At 34.6% G+C, this 8,222-nt stretch overlaps 1 protein-coding gene and 1 long non-coding RNA gene across 3 annotated transcripts in view; one reads left to right on the top strand and one right to left on the bottom strand.

Moving 5' to 3' along the window:
* Positions 1–180: 180 nt before the first annotated feature.
* On the bottom strand, positions 181–4,040 carry LOC120355072. Its single transcript, XR_005573412.1, has 3 exons — positions 3,828–4,040; positions 3,280–3,391; positions 181–692 (listed from the first exon to the last, which is right to left on the bottom strand). It is a non-coding gene; the product is annotated as an uncharacterized LOC120355072 (long non-coding RNA).
* Positions 4,041–4,649: 609 nt separating this feature from the next.
* The window catches only part of LOC111059120 (transcription factor TFIIIB component B'' homolog), a 149,788-nt gene continuing 146,215 nt past the window's right edge, over positions 4,650–8,222 (top strand). Inside the window, exon 1 of one of the 2 annotated variants that reach the window (XM_039443373.1) lies at positions 4,650–4,790. The gene's annotated coding sequence lies outside the window, so the exon portion shown is untranslated. The remainder of the gene's footprint in view (positions 4,791–8,222) is intronic. The other variant, XM_039443375.1, reaches the window with a different exon arrangement.

The following is an 8,222-nucleotide window of genomic DNA, read 5'->3' as shown; positions in this document are numbered from 1 at the left end:
TGTTAATTACTGTTAGCCTATATTATAATATTGTAGGATCATTTTATATATTAATATTAATGTATAAGTGAATAAGTTATATTAAGACTCCACGTTGGCGTACAAGTTTTCTTTTGCCGACGTGTAGCACAAAGTTGTCAATTTCCTTTCAGTTGTATTCTGTATATATTTTTGTGCAATAAACGATTTGATTTGAATTGTTAACAACATTGATATTTTTACATTTCCGAGTATGCCAAATTATCCAATTCAAGAGAACATCTTATTTAACTAGGTAATTTGAGAGGTTTTATTGAAAAAAGCTGTAACCAAGGTCTTAAGCTGAATAAAACCACTGAATTGAAAGTCAAGCACTTATTCTGATGCAGTACAGGTGGCATAATTCAGCTATAGGCCTCAGTCAGAACTCTTCACCTTATCTCTCTTAGTTATGATGTATCCTCAATTGGACAATAAACGTGAGACTAATTTGGACAATAGGACAATCTAATTGAACAATAGAGACTTGGATGTGTAGAAACATTAAAACATTGAAATCACTACCTTCACAGTAATTCTAAAAACTTAACATCCTTTTTGGGACACTATATAAACCAATAATCAAGTAAAGTGAGGAACTACTTACCAAGGAGTTGTGTCTTTCGGAAAGCTTTCTATGTGGTGACAGGCAGACATAAATGGCATTTTTATTTCTAAAAAGAAAAACGTATTAGTAGAAGAACGAGTTAAGTAGAAGAAGTAATAATTAAAAAGATTGAATGCATCATACTAGAGATTTATCTACTCTCAATCCACATGAAATTTATATTGATTTTTATTTCTAAGGGTTGCATCCATTTTGCACGTATCGTATAGAGCACTAGCTGACTAAAGAGTGCAGCCTTACTTGTCTTAGCTATCATGGCCGACATATTCCCTGTTTTGATAAGCCTAAAAGTTTGGTCAGAATGGACTCCCTACTTTCAAATCAGTGAAGAGTGCGCAGGTGAATAGTGGAATAAGAGTGGTGGTGTTATATGGCGGAAACTATGTCATTTTAAGTATTCATGTTCATCATGCAGTGTTAAGGTGAGCATCGAGGCTTTATTGTTGGAATGTTCTTTAAAAACAATGACAATGTGGTAGCGACGCAGATGCTTTTTGTAGGCGGTTTGGTTTGAATCTTCATGACAGTTCCTGATCTGGTCGAAAGGATCTGCACTTCCTAGAAAACAAGCTGGGCAACCTAAAAAAGGTGGGGTACCTGAAAATATCGCGGCAGTGAGGGCGTCCATTGAACAATCCCTATTGCGCTCTGTGCGGAAACATCCAGCTCCACTTGGAATATCGTCCAGAAAAGCAAGGCGAATTTTACACTTCGATCTCCATTTACACCCCAAAAAGATTATGGTTGTTTCAGACGACTGGTTAAAGCATACAGATGCTTGCAACGCACTCTTAACCTCTGTGCAACACGATACTATTCAGTGGTCTCTGGATCAGTAAATACAGGAAGTACAGATCCAGTCGACCATACAGTAGTAAGCCATTCCTTAATGGCGTCGCATAGGTTCAGAAAGCCAGTCATGATGATTCAAACCAAACCACCTAAAAAAGGTTTAAAAGTTGCATTTTTCAGCGTTTTGCTTCCACGCTCATATCTTGAAAACAATGCATTCAACCGACATAACTAACTATTCAAAAATGAAGCTTGATAAATTCTCTACACTTTTTGTTTAGTGAAATTTTGTGATATTCCCAACAGTTCCCCAGATATTCGCTCCTGAAGGTGTGTAATTCTTAAAATAGCAGGTTTTTATCCAATGTTTTGCTCTTTCATGGGTCATAGCTCTCCAAAAATGCATCATAAAATGGGGACTTTTGATATGTTCTCCTCCTAACTAGTTTCAACATAGCTGATAAGTCAAAAATGTTGTTTAAAACATTCCCTCCAAATTCCTTTGTCAATTGGTCTATTGTTGCAAAAATGGATATTTCACACTCAACACTAAAGCTGCTGCAAAAGGTGTTGAGAAATTTGTAAAAGTGTGAATTTATACATCAAATTGAGGAGAATTTAATTCTCTATAAGCTCATAATCAACATGGATTTTTAAAAAGTTATAAAAGCAAAAATAGAAAAAAATTGGTGGCAAATGTTTTTTTTTTTAATGTCACACCTTCAAGAGCGGATATCTCGAAAACTAGAGGAGATAAAAAAAAGTTGTAGAATGAATATTGTAGGAGATCATGTAAGCTTTAATTTGTTAAATATGATAGTTATGGTAAGTCCTTAAGATACATATTTTTGAGTTTCATGTGAGAAACCAAAAAATGGTAAATGGAAACCACAATTTTTATACTGGGACAAAGTCACCATAATTTCAACCTAAAATGACTTTCTAAATGATCACTATGTATAACAATTAAAATATAATTAAAAACAAAAATAAATTTAGGCTACTCGCGATATTATAAGTCTTTTAGAAATGAGTTTTCTAATAGGCTACGAAGTTTTCAGACAACAAAATCACAAGATGAAGCAAGAAGCTAGATTTTATGTCGATAATTCAAGTAATATACTGAGATTCGACAAGGTATTGATTGTAAAACCTAGATAATGATTAAGGCTACGGATATAAATGTTAAACATCGATTTCGGATAACAGATATCGGAGATAAATGATTTGAATCTTTTTCCACGACGTGGGTCAAAGTCACCCCGGTCGACGAGTCACCCCGGTATTTTACAAAGGCGACTTTCTAGAAGTATCTTAAGCCTAGGTGATGAAAAATGATACAATATAAGTAGAGTTGTAATAAATGAGTTTATGTAGAGTTCTTTTTTATTATTGTATTAACTTAATGATAAGTTAATAGGAAAAATATCAAATAAAAGAATCATTGCTATAGATTCACAAAAAAGCTTGTAGTGCACCCAATAAAACACAGAAAGCGAGACAGGATAAGGGGCTAAGCTATCTTTGATAATAGGAAAACAGTTACTGTACAGGAAAACTTTATTTTCTATATGAAAACATAGCAAATCAAGTATGGGTGCCTCAGTAGCCTACCTACCTTTACTTATTGCAAATGTTAATTAATTTCATTAGATTATTTGGAACACATCAACTTATATTTTATAGCTTTTATAAAGTTTCTAGTTTTTAATGTTCCCGAAGACCTGGCATTACTGGCAAGGACTGAAGAAGTTAAATCATAAAGAAGTAAATAAACCATTTCACAAAACTTAAGTAACTTACATCTAGTTTTAATAGGTTGATATTAAAAGAAAACTTACTTGGTAGGTTTTTGATATTTCATTAGCTTCATTAACTTGAGCCATTCGTTCTCCACAGAAAACTCAAAATATAGGTACGATATAGGCAGTAGTAGCCTAATGCTATTGTTATCTGAAAAATAGTTCCCAATTAGGCCTAGCAAAAATTAAATAAATATAGGCTAAGTGAACTATCATCAGAATAAAAGTAAATAGCCAAAATAAGTTAAATCAATAAAATATGGTATGCTACTCTAGTTTTAAGTTTGATGTTTTTAATTAAAAACATTGAAAATATAAAGTTGTCTTTCTTATTGTATTACTTTATGTGATACCCATGATTATAAAATAAAGTGATAAACAATGAAACAATGTTGATCAACCAATCTCATTGATTCACAGTGAAACTTGCTTATTGTTTAACTCTAAATGTGTTAGGAAATACTGTACCTATGTAACTAAGTTAATGACCAACAACCTTGAAAAATAAAAATTAATTGTTATCATGGATAAATAGCAACATAATATTTCAATAGGAAAATTCAAATCCTAAATAATGAAATACTTACCAACATATAAGTCAGTTTCTTTCTTGTTATAATAAAGATTTTTTTATTAGGTATGCTACATTATTGCTACTTCATTTTATAACTAATACCATAACCAACAGTAAAAACACGAATTAAAATTATAGTGGTTTATAAAATAATAGTCATGTACATATTATGCAAATTTTCGAAACTCTGTTATCTGTTTCAAACAAGACTGACGACTGTTGATGAATTTATTCTAGGTTAACTATATATAGTGAGGTCCACGTTATAATGGCAGTGGATGAAGATAGAAGAATAGCGATGCCGATTCTCTGCATTAATTATATTTCTACACTGTCATAAACATAATTGGCATCGTTGTGGACCTAGAAAAGGATAATACCACCGGCTTTGCCGAATGATAGACAAGGATAGCAAAACCAAAGTTGATCTAATAGTCATTATAACGTGGACCTCACTATAGAACCCTTCATATTTGTTTTGCGATAAATTTGTTTCATCACACATCTACCCAGTCTCGCTAATAACGATCGATACTGTGAGTTCGATATATTTCCAATTCCACATACTTTCAATTCCACCAGCTGACAAGATATTTTGAGTTCCGCCGGCCTGCACGATATTCGGAGTTCCGCCTGTCAACATATTCGGAGTTCCATATATTTCCAATTCCGGCCAGCTGCAAGATATTTTGAGTTCCAGATATTCCCAATTCAGGCGACCCACCGTCTTCGCAAAGAACGTTACATTCAAAGAACTGATTGAATGGACTGGGTATGTATATCTGCGCAAGTGCATTACGTTACTTTGTAAGACGAAGATCTAAGATTGGGTTTTTAACAATGGAACTAACTACTTTCTTTAGTATTAGTTTAATAAGGTTAAGTTAACTACTGTATAGATTGTACAGAATTGGAAACCGAAAACATATTTTTACTACAAAACTTACTTTTGATATTTCACGCATCTCTTCATCAGGTATGAATTATTAATAATACATCTTTGTAGTTTCCAGACTAGTTAGATATCGTCACTTACCCACCGGTACCTTTCTTTTTCCGGCTGCACTTTAGTATATCGGCCGCGGAATCTAGCATTGGGACCTACATAGATCGATAGAGGAGGTCAAGACGAGATCAACCATGTATAACATTGTTGTCGATTTCCAAGGATTGGGTGAAAAAACATGGCGGAAAGTTCAAAATTTTTATATCAATTTTTATTTGTTATTATTTTTTTATGGCTACAATAGGTTTCAAACTAGGGCAATCTTATGTAAAATTTGACGAGAAATCCACTGAAACCGTTTTCAGGTTCATAACTTCCGTAGTTTTTGAGATATTGCAGAAAAAGGAGCTAAAAAATACAAATTTTGGCTTCAAAAGATGTTAACCTGTTTTCATGGTGATTGATAGGTATTTAAAACAATTGGATTTAGTAGAATAACCTAATACATTCTAAAGAAAAAAACTCGCTTGCAGCAGGCGACAGTTGAGGACACATCCTACTGTGATTCTAGACAAAATACGTTTTGTAATGATTATAACTTCTGATTTGTTGAAAACCAAATAATGGAAACTTCCTTCATAAAAAAAAGCATATGAACTTTGAAGGTAGATAGGGCTTATCCTCAAAGGATTTTCAGAACGATCATCTTTGTGAAGAATTACAGCTTAATCAGTCAAGTATTTCAAAGCTTAGATTAGGGAAAGCTTAGGTTAAGAGAATCTTTGATCAGGCAAAGCATAGGTGGGGGCGCCACAGTCGAGACCGACGACATTCGAAGCCTGCGACAGTAGAGGACTGTTTTACAGTCCTCTACGGTCGTAGGCCTCGACTGTCGGGAGTGTACGAAAATTGAAGAGTCCTCTATTGTCGCCTAACGCAGGCGACATTTGAGGCCTCTTTTTCAGGAGTCCTCTTCCGTCGCAGGTCTCGACTGTCGGGGCTGTACAAAAATTAGAGTGGCCTCAACTGTCGCCTAACGCAGGCGACATTCGAGGCCTCTTTCTCAGGAGTCCTCTACCGTCGCAGGTCTCGACTGTCGGGGCTGTACAAAAATTAGAGTGGCCTCAACTGTCGCCTAACGCAGGCGACATTTGAGGCCTCTTTTTCAGGAGTCCTCTACCGTCGCTGGCCTCGAATGTCGCTGGTCTCGACTGTCGGGACTGTACAAAAATTGGAGAGGCCTCAACTGTCGCCTAACGCTGGCGACATTAATTGAGGCCTCTTTTTCAGGAGTCCTCTGCCGTCGCTGGCCTCGAATGTCGCTGGTCTCGACTGTCGAGCCTGTACAAAAATTAGAGACTCGCTTGCAGCAGGCGACAGTTGAGGACACATCCTACTGCGATTCCAGACAAAATACGTTTTGTAATGATTATAACTTCTGATTTGTGAAAACCAAATAATGGAAACTTCCTTCATAAAAAAAGCATATGACCTTTGAAAGTAGATAGGGCTTATCCTTAAAGGATTTTCAGAACGATCATCTTTGTGAAGAATTACAGCTTAATCAGTCAAGTATTTCAAGCGTGATGAGCTCACATACAAACAGACAGAAAGACAGACACCATCTCGTCTTATAGATAGATAGAATATAGATAAATATTTAGATTTGTCAATGAAGGAGGCATAATGCAGTAGTAATGGATTCCCATTACTTAAAAATATGTTTTAGGGACCATTATCCAAGTACTGGAATGTATATGACTTGACCACCTTTGTTGACGAAACTCAATTGGAGGATGGAAAGATGCTGGTATCTTTATTTTGCATGCTGAAGTTACACGAATTTAAAGCTATAAAGAATTTAAAAGTTACAAAATTAATAAGCTTCAGAGAATAGAAAAAGGTTATAAATACAGTAGTATGATGCTTAGAGTAATGAAAAAATTAACCTTTAATCTAGGAAGTTGATTTGAAAAATCAACAACTTTACATAAACATTCTTCCTTAAAAATATTATTTACTGCGTTTTTGAAAACTATACCCGAAAGATCTCTAACAATTACTATATATAATCAGGCATATAATTTTGTACTTGTGTGAAACCACCTTTTTTGAGATCTTGCAATTTGTAGAAATTCAGTTCTAAGATTATTCCTGTGCCTAGTATTTATAACTCACACTTTGCGCTCAGCAGGCGGCTTCGCCCGCGGCACCCCTGAAAATGTTTTTCTGGTATATATTATTTTTGGTTGAATTTTTTTCTAATTTGGGGTTGGGCTGTTCCCCCTTGCACCACACAATGTTTAATTGGAGTGATAAAAGTTTTGGGTTGGACATTTTTAGGGTTAGAAAGTTTTTGAGGCCTAAAAAATGATTTGTTTTAACCTTTTTGTGCGCTTGATATTTTTAAAATAAATTAACTTGCATTTCCCTTATTTTCTAGCCATTCTCTTCCATTCAACTCAGACTAATTTTCTGAACGTCTTATTCCTTTAGCTTTTTTGATAAAATTATCCAGTAAAAAGTTAGATAATTCTGAATTTATTTCAATTCTTCTCTCATGAATTATACAAAATTTGTTTCGAGGAAGTAGTAGCCATTGAACTGAGAGACAAGGAAGAAGATAGGAAATGGTATTGAATAGAAAGAGATGGAGAAACGACAGCCAGCAGGTAGCCATCCAGCTCTGTATAGGCCTGTCAAACTTTAACCATGATTGAATGCTATGAAAAGAGGCGCCTTCTTTTCAAAAAAGACTGACCTGATTGGTTCTTTTGGCATTTAATCATGATTAAAATTCAACAGGCTTTTGTGCAACTGGGACAAGGGGTTTGTTTAATTTGTAGTTAAAGACCATCTTCCTATATGAGTAGGTGGGTCTCATCATATTTCCTGCTATGCTGATTCACTCATTATAGCAGACAATTCTTCATAATTATTGAGCTACGACTTTAATTTATAACAATAAATTGATATCAACAGGTACACCTTTACATGCTAACTAAAGACTTGAATTAATCATACCCTTTCATTTCCGAAATACCTGGTAAGTTGTTATAGCATAACATATATTAGTCAATATAGACATCCACTACACATTTCATAGGTTCGCATAATTGATTTATTGAGTTCATATCATCAGTTTCTTATTCAGTGTTTCTATAGCTTCCTTTAATACTACTCTTGCTTACTATTTTTAATCTCTTATTTATTGCCAACTGTTCTGTAACATCAAAATCTACAAAGGACCTCAAAATATCTTGTGATTTATAATTGGATTTCCTATTGAATAGGACAAAGGCCTATTCATACAGAAATCACATGGTACAAATTGTATTGGTATTATGTGGTCGCTGTATTCATAGCCCAAAACATAGGCCTAAGAAGTCCTGCAACTAGAGAGTTGAAGTATGCAATATTCACATTAAAAGGACAATATCGTTTTGAGTGAACCAATGTTTG

Source organism: Nilaparvata lugens, chromosome X (assembly GCF_014356525.2).
Source record: "Nilaparvata lugens isolate BPH chromosome X, ASM1435652v1, whole genome shotgun sequence".
Lineage (NCBI taxonomy): Eukaryota > Metazoa > Arthropoda > Insecta > Hemiptera > Delphacidae > Nilaparvata > Nilaparvata lugens.
Note: the sequence above shows the minus strand (reverse complement) of the source record. Positions and strands in the feature narration are given on the sequence as shown.